This window comes from Asparagus officinalis, chromosome 3 (genome assembly GCF_001876935.1).
Source record: "Asparagus officinalis chromosome 3, Aspof.V1, whole genome shotgun sequence".
Taxonomy (NCBI): Eukaryota; Viridiplantae; Streptophyta; class Magnoliopsida; order Asparagales; family Asparagaceae; genus Asparagus; species Asparagus officinalis.
The window spans coordinates 21,352,825-21,364,956 of record NC_033796.1 but is presented as its reverse complement, the minus strand read 5'-3'; positions in this window follow the sequence as shown (position 1 = coordinate 21,364,956).

The following is a 12,132-nucleotide window of genomic DNA, read 5'->3' as shown; positions in this document are numbered from 1 at the left end:
TAAAAGAAATTAAATTAGATTTAACAATAACTAAATTGGATTTGACATAAAATTAGACTTAGAACAAGTTGAATTAGACTTAACATGATTTAAATTGGACTTAATATAAACCGAATTGGACTTAACATGAACCGAATTGGACTTAACATGATTTAAATTAGACTTAACATGAACCGAATTAGATTTAACATGAACCAAATTAGACTTAACATATAATCCATGTTAAGTCTATTTTATTTTATTTTAAGTCTAATTTCATGTTAAGTCCAATTTAAGTTAGACTTTAAATAATTTAAATTAGACTTAACAAGATTTAAATTAGACTTAAAATAATTCAAATTAGACTTAAAATAATTTAAACTGGACTTAACACGAACCAAACTAGACTTAACACAGACCAAACTGGATTTAACACGAATCACACTGTACTTAACATGAACCAAACTAGACTTAACATGAACTAAATTGGACTTAACACTAAACTGGATTAAAATTAGACTTAAAAGGAATTAAATTAGATTTAACAGGAATGCAAATTAGCCTTAATATGAAGTAAAATTTGACTTAACATGAAATTAGACTTAAAATAAGTTGACATAGACTAACGTGATTCATGTTAAGTCTAATTCAACTTATTTTTAGACTTAAAATAAGTTGAATTAGACATAACGTGATTTAAATTAGACTTAAAAGGAATAAAATTAGACTTAACATGAATCATACTAGACTTAATATGAATCAAATTAGACTTAACATAAAATTAGACTTAGAACATGTTAAATTAGACTGTAGGTTGTCTAAAAATCACTGTAGATAGATGATCCCCCATCAAACATCAATGATGAAAGTTATAATTTGACGGCTTCCAGAAGGCTACAATTTGAAGACTTTCACGTAGATCGATGAATGTTATAATCTGACGACCTTTGCAACAACTAATAAAAGCTCTAATCAATAGCCTTCACAATCAATATCGGGAGTTACAATCTGATGACTCTCATATTTTTAAGGAGCCAAGAAGAAGATTACAAGATGATGATCTTTGCAATGCTCTAGCAAAATATACCACAAATTGGTGGTCTCTTCACATCAAAATGCAGAGGTCAGACCTGCGTTGCAACATCAAAAACGCAGAGGTCCTCCCTATGTTGCAACATCAAAACGCAGAGGTCCTCCCTGCGTTGCAACATCCAAACCAAACTTCATTGCTTCGTTTTCAGCCCAAAACGCAGAACCCAACTCTGCGTTCCAGATCCAAACACAGAGTTTATTCATATGTCTCAGACTCAAAATGCAGAGCTACCTGAGCATTCTCAGCCGACAAAACATGCCCAACTCTGCGTTTCAGTTCTAAAACGCAGAGTTCGGGCCCAGAACGCTATTTTCGGTGTTTGACTCGTTCAAACACGAGCTGAACAATTCCAAAACCGTTTCCCACGATTTGAGGGGATTACAACCCCACTTAGGAGCGAATTAAGGGGGCGGTTATATCCATTAATCCCCTATAAATACCAGAAACTCAATTGAGTTCAGGGATTGGCTTTTTACATTAAAAAGATAGCAAAAGGAGAGACCGTCGATCTTTTTTGGACAGATCAAGATCGGAGACCATTGAGAGGCTTCTGGCATAAAATCGCAAAGGGGGAGATCAGTGTTCATCCTTCGGCGACGTTAAACAACAAGGAGTTTTCATCCTTGGCTATTAATCGATTTTCGGTTCAAATCAACTCTGTTACAGAGTTTAAACTCGCTTTGAGTTCTTAAACTCGTTAAGAGTTATTTTCAAACTTGCCACGCAAGTTATCATCGACATCAATCAAGAGGATTCAACCACGTTCTAGTGAAACAATATGTTTTGTTGGCCTTCTTGTTTTGATGATGTTTAACAAACAATTTACAACTAATGTTGTTTGTCTAGTGTTTGTGTTTTCGTATTTATTCTAGGCAAATAAAGTGTTGGAGGATGGATGGAATAGAGCTTCAACGATCATATCCAAAGGAGGTTGGCGGAATGTCGGTGAAGCTTATGCAATTCTAGTTCAAGATCCAAGTTCAGCTTCATCCGCAAGTGTACCAAGTCGAGCTTATTGTAGATCAAGATCTAGCTTGGGTAACTTAATATAGGTTTTATATTATGTGTGTTAAGTACGTTAAGCTCAATATCTATACACACACATTTATTGGTTTCTTCGTATATATATATATATATATATTTAGTATATGGTTTCATTTTCTATTGTATTTGTAAAAATATTGTATTCTTAGTTTTTGGACTTAACAATCATCATATACATATTTTATCAAGTCTATATAATTATTGTGCAAAGTTTCAAAACATGGTTTAGCCTAAATGTCAAAATTCACATGTTTACATTTTCATGTTTTGGCATATTTTGTAAAATGATGATATTTTTCATTTGATGATGTTTTGGCATATTATCATGTCTACAATCATTCCCCAAAGTTTTACATTTTTTAGAATTTATTTGATATTTTTAAACAGTGTTTTAAAATCAGAAAAATAGTTTTCAGACTTTATTTTCATGTATCAGTCCTCGGTCGACCGCACCGGTCGACCGCACCTGTGTTCATTCGTCAGTGGGCAGCAGAGAGTTTGTCGGTCGACCGCGGTGGTCGACCGAGAGCTCGAAATTTCCATCGGTCGACCGCACCGGTCGACCGAAGAAGTCTATGCTCGTTTTCTCAGTTTGGGATCTGGATCGCGGTCGACCGCGAATTTTTTCGGTCGACCGCCGCTCTGTCAGTTCTGTTCCAATGGCTATTTCTTGTTACCGTTGGCTGGGGCTTTTTTTGTCATTTGTTTGGGGTTTTTGCTGTTGTTTCCTCTTCCTATATAAACCCCCAAACCCCCTTCTATCTCAGTAACCATGAGAGTGTTTTAAACAAGTTTAAGAAAGTTTTAAACAAGGGTTTAAGTGTGTTTTAGTATTTGTTTGGTTTATGAAGAAGTTTTCACAAGTGGAGGAGATCACCTTCTTGTTTGGGCTTCAATCTCCATCTCTCCATCTCTCCATCTTGTCATCTATTTAGAAGTTTTCTAAACTCTACTCTAGATTTTATTTATTAATTATTTATTGATTATCATTTCTATTAAAGCTAGTTTTATATTGAGTTTAGATTTGATTTTATCTCATTGTTACACACACCCACTTGAGCTTATTGTATTTGCATACATAATATATTAGGGTTGTGAGAGATTGTAACATTGAGTTGTGCTTAATTGAGTTCTCCCCTTGTATGAGAGAACAAATCATATTTGTTACATTGTGAGTGTTGTAAGGTTTTCGGTGAGCTAGAAAACCGAGTGTGTTGTGAAGTTTTCGGTGAACTAGAAAACCGAGTGTTAGGAGTGAACGTTGTTCGGTGAGCATTAAAAACCGACACTGTGAGGTGTAAACGTTATTCGGGTGAGCGTAGAAAACCCGGTTGTGATAGTGGATTTCTCTCCGGGAGTGGGGAGCGGAGACGTAGGACGGAAGGTCCGAACTCCGTGATCATATCATGTGTTTGAGTTTGCTTTGGCGTGCTTTATCTTATGTTTATATTTCTTGTCGCCATTATCCATAGCTCATTATTTATATGATCCACTATCTAGTTCATTTGTTTATGTTACCCTTGTGTTTGCATATCCTTACATATATCATATTGTATATCTCTTTGGTAGGATATATCATCTTGTGCTAGTTTATATATCATTGCATATAATTTTATCATATAGGATATTTTCTTTTTGCTCATATTCTTTATCCTAGCTTACATATCTTATTGTATTTCATTCTTACTAGGATAACTCATTAATTAGTTTTAATTGGTATAAAATCGGATTAGATTAGCATAAGACCCTAATCACCCCCTCTAGGGTCTAACACGGATCATCAACGAGAAGCAAACTAGACGCGAGCATTCGAGGGAGGCATCTCATCGCCACCATGAAGAACTCAGACTTAAACAAAGCGGAGGATCTCCGTCGATCTTCTTCTCTTTTGTAATCAGGAATTCAAATTGTAATCGAGATTGAGAGAGTTGTAAACATTCTTTTAAGTTAGAAAAAAATAAATCAAATTCAATTTTTTTATTTTTTCTTATTATAAATTTTCCAACAAACATAGACTTAACATGATTCATGTTAACTCTAATTCAACTTATTTTTAGACCTAAAACAAGTTAAATTAGACTTAATATGATTTAAATTAGACTTAAAAGAAATTAAATTAGACTTAACATGAATCAAACTGGACCTAACATGATAAATCTGGAGAGAACGAAGAGGGAGGAGGACATGATGGTGTTTTGGGCTTTTTATGTTTGTTTTTCTCTCTTTGTGCTTAGTTGGCATGATAATTACATGAAAAAAGCCTGTAGCACATGATGTGCCATTTATTGAGGCTGAATCACATAGAAAAAAATGGAGGGGCTGCAGTACATGAAGGTTTTACTTTTTGAGCATTGACACAATTTTCCAAACGGAATTAGAGTATTTTTAATCCCTCGTGATTAACTCTTCTCCTTAATGCTTCTCACTTGACACCTTGACAAATGACACCTACAGGTTTCGTACAAAACCTTCATGAATTTCTTTTATTCTATAAAATCTCTTTAGATTTTTCACTCTTAACCATTCAAAGTAACACCATCAGGTATATATACTTGTCACGTGACGATTGGGGACTCAAAAAAAGTAATGTAACTAATAAAAAGAATAAAGTATTGCTTTTAGAGGGTTGAGGGGCATTCACGAATTTATTGGTCATGCTCAAGCACATGACACGTAAGAGTTGATAGTGTTGCTTAATTTGGGGGCTAAAAGTGAAAAGCCGTCAAGAAATTTAATAAAATTCTGCAAAACCTCCAAAGTTAAGGGTTCTTCCCCTGAAATTAACCCTTTTTCGTTCTTTCCGGCTTGGCTTTTTTTTTAATTATTTTTCATATTAGTCTATATTTAATAATTTTAAATTAGTCCCTCAAACCATTGACATTGCTATTAGTTCTTGCAAAAGTATATAAATTGTTTAAAACTCTTACATTTTTCCATCCAATGTGCTAACTCTGATTGCGTGCAAACCAACCAAAGATGGTTAAACCTTTTTATGCTCACTAAATGGGTTAGGGGAGAAGCTGACCATCGGAGTGCGTTAATGGGTATGGACTTCAAACATGTTTGGGGTGTAAACAGATTTCATTGAATCAAGTATATATGGGTTTGATCTATATATATTCTCAATTGCTCAATTTGACTAGTACTTTTTATCTCAATCAACATGCCACCATTATATACTAGAAAAACATGTCATCAATAAAAAAATAACAAATATATGCCGAGAATCATCTAGCAACTTTTCTGAACTACATGCATGCGGCATTCTAGCGTGGAACTAACATGGCAGCTAACCCCGTAAAATAATTTTTAGCTTTATGAACTTCCAGGGTAATAAAGCAATTGCCAACAAAAGATTAATGCTTATTTTACCATCACTTTTTAGTTGATATGACTATTTTATTCTTTGCTCACCAGTACATGCAATGTGGCAAATTCTAACTGGGCGTCCTCTTTTAATTTGTGAGAGCTTTTCTTTTTTTTTCTCCTTTCACTTTGCTCTATCTGGTCCCAAATTCTACATACCAGAAAAAGGAACAAAGCGCGCTTAGCCCCCTGGCAGAGATCATGGATATATCATGAAGCAAAGCACGATTCGTCAGATTCATGTCTAAAGAAAGAATAAGAGACAAAAAGATGATACAGTAATAGCTAAAGGTTGATAACAGTTGATGCCTCCCTACTTCATCTTTACTGATTAACACTCTTTATCATCAAATTAATACAGTTACTCAATAATTGTCAGACTAATACAAATTTTCTTGATTTGTTACTGACTCTCACAACATTGCTAGCTAGTAACACAATTTCTTAATCATCGAAGTCTTTTATTTATGATGATTTGTATTAATTAATATTAATTTTTTTTCCTCAGGATAATTAACTTTTTCTTTAATTTAATTTATTAATGTAAACAATTCTGTAGTTTTTTGGCAGCGGGGACGCGTCCCCTTTTCCTTATAAAATTAGGACCGAGACAAAACAGATATGTTCCCAACCCAAAGTTCATGCACACAGAGTAAACTAATAGCATCAAATCACAGAGTAATATTCACAGTACAAACATGGACGATGCGCTTACTATGCTAAAGATCAGAGCCCTGGTGATCCTTGCTGCAGCTCTTCTAGTGATTCAAGTCTTATTTGGCTCGTTTCGCCGCCGATCGAGCAGCTCCTTCGTCAAGTGTTTGTTATGGGCCGCCTTCACGATTCCAGGCCTCTCGGTGCCCTACGCTATAGGATTGATGCACGCTACAGAAATCCAAAACAAATTGTTCGTCGTGTGGGCAACTTTCCTCATCATCGTCTTTGGAAGTTCCAGCACAATGTCAGCCTACCAACTCGACGACAACGAGCATTGGAGGATAATGAAGTTTGTACAATTGGTCCAGATTTTCTGGGCTTGGTGGTTGTGGTCCATTTATGCTCGAGAGTTGGCATCGAAGGATTATGTTCGCTCAGTGGTATACGCAACACCTCTTGCGATTCTTCTTTTTCTTAGTATGTTTAAGTTGTCTGATAGGTTCCGAGCCTCTCAATTGGCTAGTCTTTCTTACGGTGCTAGATCAGATAACAAGCTTGTTGCAGACTATATGCAATCTGAGCACGAACAGGAGGCGCCTGGTTATGATCCAGTTACCATGAAGGGGTACCGATACTTGGTGGCTGGAGAAGACCTGAATATAGCCGAACCTAAACCTCCTCACTATCGAATGAAGATAGAAAAAATGGACAGAGTTGTCACCGTCGAGAAAATCTGGCAATGCACTGGAGGGTTGCTACAAGGCCCTCATGGCAACAAATTGAGAGACGTTTGCCTGTCGTTTGCATTGTACAAGCTATTGAGACGGAGGTATGTTCGATACCAACTTGCTGAATCTGTCCTAGAGAAGACTCGACGCTTTGTACTGGATGGACTGCTATCCGGGGAAAACGCAGAAGAAAGAGCTTTCAGAGTCATTGAGGTAGAACTTGCTTTCTTTTATGATTCTTTCTTCACCAAATACCCTGTAATCTTCTCAAAATGGTTTCGTATGTTCATAAAATCGTACCTGTTGATGTTCGTTTGTTTATGGGCGGTGATAGTTGTATTCCTTCAGTATACTACAAACAAAGATGAGCTACGTTTAGTGGGAAAAAACATAAACGAATCCGAAGATAACGTTTTTTTCGATGTTGTATTAACGTATGCGGTAGTGTTGTCGATATCTGCGGCGGAGTACTGGCAGGTGGTAGCTTATGCACTGTCAGATTGGGCAAAAGTGTTAGTAGTGTGGACCTATATACGGTTCCCAATCCTGCAGAGGTTCTACTATCTCGATATGATTTTGAGCATCCTCTGCCGACTAAGAATTTTGAAACCTTGGAAGAGGAAGGTCGGCCAGTACTCACTTCTCTACTCTTTTCACCGTAATCCCAACCCTCTGGCAGCTATGATCAAAAGGCTTCTGCTTCTAGATAAGACTAGGGTGTTGTGCCTTGAGAAACCAAAACAATCGCCGAGAAAGATAAAGAACCAACCAAAATCAACAGCACAAACAATCAAACACTCTATTTACGTGGTTCGGCGAGATGCCTACGTCCACGGGGCAAGGAAGTGGGAGTTTTCACTATTAGAAATCAAGAGGAACAAACTAGGGTTACAAATCTCTCATAAACCCTCAACAATCAACTCTCAATCTCTCCAATTGCTCCTAGAATAGAAGCCCAAAGAAAACTCTCCCAATCTGCTCAAATTCGTCCTTGCTCTTAACCCTAAAAAACACCCAAAGGGTATTTATACAAATCCAAAACGAAACGGGTCAAAAACCTGAAAGCCCAGCTTAAAACAGCGTCGGTCGACCGGCACGGTCGACCGCGATCAATTCCGGTCGATCGGCCCGGTCGACCGACCAGCTCCCAGTAGAAAACCCAAAACTCCAGAGAACCCTCGGTCGACCGCACCGGTCGACCGACCACCTTCCTGACGCACAATAAGCTTTGTGCACGAATGCGGTCGACCGGACCGGTCGACCGCCGACTGTTTTGCCTGATTCTTCTGAGTTTCTGTAATTTCTTCAATTCTCCACCTCGGCGAAGATTCTACCAAACTGAGCCGACACCGATCAAACCAATATCTCAACTGTTGCATCCAGTACGCCATGGCAACGGACTCATAACAACGGACTCCAATCACAACACGTCGAGACCCAAACGGGAGTGCGAGCACTCAACCCCAAACCAACTGTGTCTACTCACCAAACAACTGAGCCTACACCGACTACACCAAATGCCTCACTTGCTGAGACCCAAATGGGAGTGCAAACACTCACCCCAAATGTCGATGTCGTTCACCAAATCGGCTGCATCATAAAGACTGCCTACGTATCCTCTTGCCCAAGGAATCAAGCCTTCACGTAGTTCACCCAATGGGCCTCCAAAGGCCCTCAATCCAATCTGCGGCTGATAATATCATCAACGACCCCAAACTGAAGCGATCCAAACACCTCCACCTGAGATGTAACAATGGTCGTATGCAAAACATATCCACCAGCTGCATCAAAAACAACTACCTCATCATCTGCACCCATAAATAAATGACTCCCATGCTGTGCCACCTCAGCTGGAATCCCAACCAATGCAGAATGACCTGGAGTACGTGGGAAAATCCCCACCCAATGTGGAGTAGCATCAACCTCCACCCGCTGCGATATCCCTCTGACCTGATCAATACTTTCCACCTGCCGAGAGTCCAAAGTGACAAACCTGCTCAGATCAAACTCAGAAGCTCCCAACTGATAGCCGAATGAACTCCTGAATCCCAACTGCGCAATCGGATCCAACCTCACATCAACGATGTGACCAAGTGCTGGGTAGCCAAATATCCGACGCCGACCAAAATCTGAAACAGCTCCACCAGATCTAACAACTCTATACGCAGCAGTCGGCAACCTCATAAGATGACCCAAATCTGTCGAAGCCTGAATACCAGATCCACTGCTCAACAACCAATGCCGATCCTCCTCCAGAAAAGAACGACTCACTAAATCCACCATCTCATCACGTCGCCCCATTGTCTCCTCCCCTCTGAAGTGTCTCCAACTGCCATGAGCTCGGCACCAATGCAAGAAAGGACTCCTACTAGAACAAGTACGACTGGTAACCTTTCTGCCCATACACCTCCTCCAACTGTTACGGACTACTAGGGCTTTATTCCAACGGGACTTGGTTGCAACCCAAATATGCCTAGTACAATCCCCAACATAGGAAACAAAATAACGATTACCTCCCACTGATGCATACATGGAAGGCCCCCCAATGCCTGACTGAACACCTCCAATAAGACCCCTCGATCGGTGAATAGAAGTGCTGTACTCCACCTCAGTCTCCTCGCTCATCCCAATGTGCTCACAGGACTTCAATCTGCAGGTCATAGCACTCCTCAACAATCTGTGCACGGTATAACCAACAATATATCCCAGCACCAAACAATGCCACAGTCTAGCCATAGAAGTAGTCAGCGCCCTATCAACTATCGTGCTCCCAAGCAGATAATACAAGTTACTCTGTCTGACTCCCTTCATCACAATCATGGACCCTGATGTGACTTTCAAGCGAGAATCCGCCAAAGTCACCCTATAGCCTGATGCCTCCAATACCCCAAGTGAAATGATGTTCTTCCTCAGTTGAGGAACGAACCTCACATCAACCAACTCCCGGATCATCCCGTCACTCATTCGAATCTGAACGGTACCAATACCACCAATAGGGCATCTGTGATCATTACCCATGAGAACAGCATCCCCTCTTTCCAACTCCTAAAAGCTGGAGAACCAATCCCTTCTAGGGCATATGTGGTAAGTAGCACCAGAATCCAACATCCACTCGGTGGAGTCGGCAACATCAACTGACGGAAGAGCTGGGCACGAATAGCCCGAAGAATCTGAATCTGAAACATCGCCACTAGCCTTGGCAATATTCACCTCTGAAGCTTGAGTAGCTTTCCCTTTATTCTTCACAGCTTGCAATTTTGGGTATTCGGCCTTCCAATGTCCATCCTCTCTACAAAAGGCACACTGATTCCTACCAACTGCAGGATGCCCCCCTCTAGACTGTGACATTCTTCCACGGTTTGGACTTTTAGCTCTTGCAACCAATGCACCCGCAACCGGCTCAATGGAAGTCTCCTTGTCCTTCTTTCGAAGTTGATAATTCACAAGAGCTGCGGTGACCTCACTATACGAAAGTGATGCATTTCCATTAATAAGAGTGAGGACGAAGGTCTCATATTCCTCGTCGGGCAAGGAACTCAATAACAACAATGCTTTATCCTCATCTTCAACAATGACATCTACGTTCGCCAAATCTGCAAGTAGCTTCGTGTAGTGGTTCATGTGATCACTAATGGATGTCCCCTTCTTCAATTGGAAGCGATAAAGCCTCCTCTTCAAATGCAAACGATTTTCGACACTCTTTGTCAAATATTTGCCCTCTAGGACCTCCCAGATCTTCTTTGCCGAAGTTTCATTCATCACATCATATTTAAGGTCTTGGGTAAGGCAAGACCTAATCACACCACACGCCGTTCTATTCATTTTATTCCAAACCTTTTCATCAATGTCGGCCGGTTTCCCGTCCAACTCCAATGTATCTTCCAAATTTTGCGCATTTAGCGCATCCATGACTTCGCATCGCCAAAGTCCAAAATTATTTGTGCCGTTGAACTTTTCCACATCTATTTTCATAGAATGTATATTCAAACTTTGGATGGCCTTCACACCAGAAGAACCCTCCCCACTTTTATCTTTTTCAGCCATATATCTCAGAGCAGCACCAAACCAATGCGGAAACAGACGAGAAATAGATCTAAATTAAAAAAGACGAGATTTTTACTGAAAAGATCCCACCTTTATCACCAAACGAAGCCCTAGATGAACTTCCAAAGCGATCTACTCCTCCAAAATAGCCCAAGCGTAGCCCGGAGCTCTGATACCAATTGTTGTGCCTTGAGAAACCAAAACAATCGCCGAGAAAGATAAAGAACCAACCAAAATCAACAGCACAAACAATCAAACACTCTATTTACGTGGTTCGGCGAGATGCCTACGTCCACGGGGCAAGGAAGGGGGAGTTTTCACTATTAGAAATCAAGAGGAACAAACTAGGGTTACAAATCTCTCATAAACCCTCAACAATCAACTCTCAATCTCTCCAATTGCTCCTAGAGTAGAAGCCCAAAGAAAACTCTCTCAATCTGCTCAAATTCGTCCTTGCTCTTAACCCTAAAAAACACCCAAAGGGTATTTATACAAATCCAAAACGAAACGGGTCAAAAACCTGAAAGCCCAGCTTAAAACAGCGTCGGTCGACCGGCACGGTCGACCGCGATCAATTCCAGTCGACCGGCCCGATCGACCGACCAGCTCCCAGCAGAAAACCCAAAACTCCAGAGAACCCTCGGTCGACCGCACCGGTCGACCGACCACCTTCCTGACGCACAATAAGATTTGTGCACGAATGCGGTCGACCGGACCGGTCGACCGCCGACTGTTTTGCCTGATTCTTCTGAGTTTCTGTAATTTCTTCATAGGGACGGGCAGAGGGGGAACCGAGAGATCAAGCTTTCGACTGCGGTGAAGAAAGCGGTCACTACATCCTTGAAAGAGAACGGAGAGAATTTGAGGAATGGTTCTTCGTCGTTGGAGCGAAACGGAGTGTTAGATGAATTCCGATGGGCATTCAGGTTCCATCACACCCATTCACACACCATCTTAGTCTGGCATATTGCTACCGAGATTTGTATGCTTGCCAAAGAAACCAGCGAACAAAATCCCTCGCGGCCATCACATCTAATGTCATTCAGGAGGTGCTTTATGTACGAAGCTGATGACATCCAAGTTGCCAATAACTTATCTCGCTACTGTGCTTATTTGGTAGCTTTCTTCCCTGAATTTTTACCGGAGCACAAGTACACCACCGTGAGCGTGTTCGACGAGGTCGTCAAGCACCTAAGGGACTCACTTAACGGGTTCAAGAAG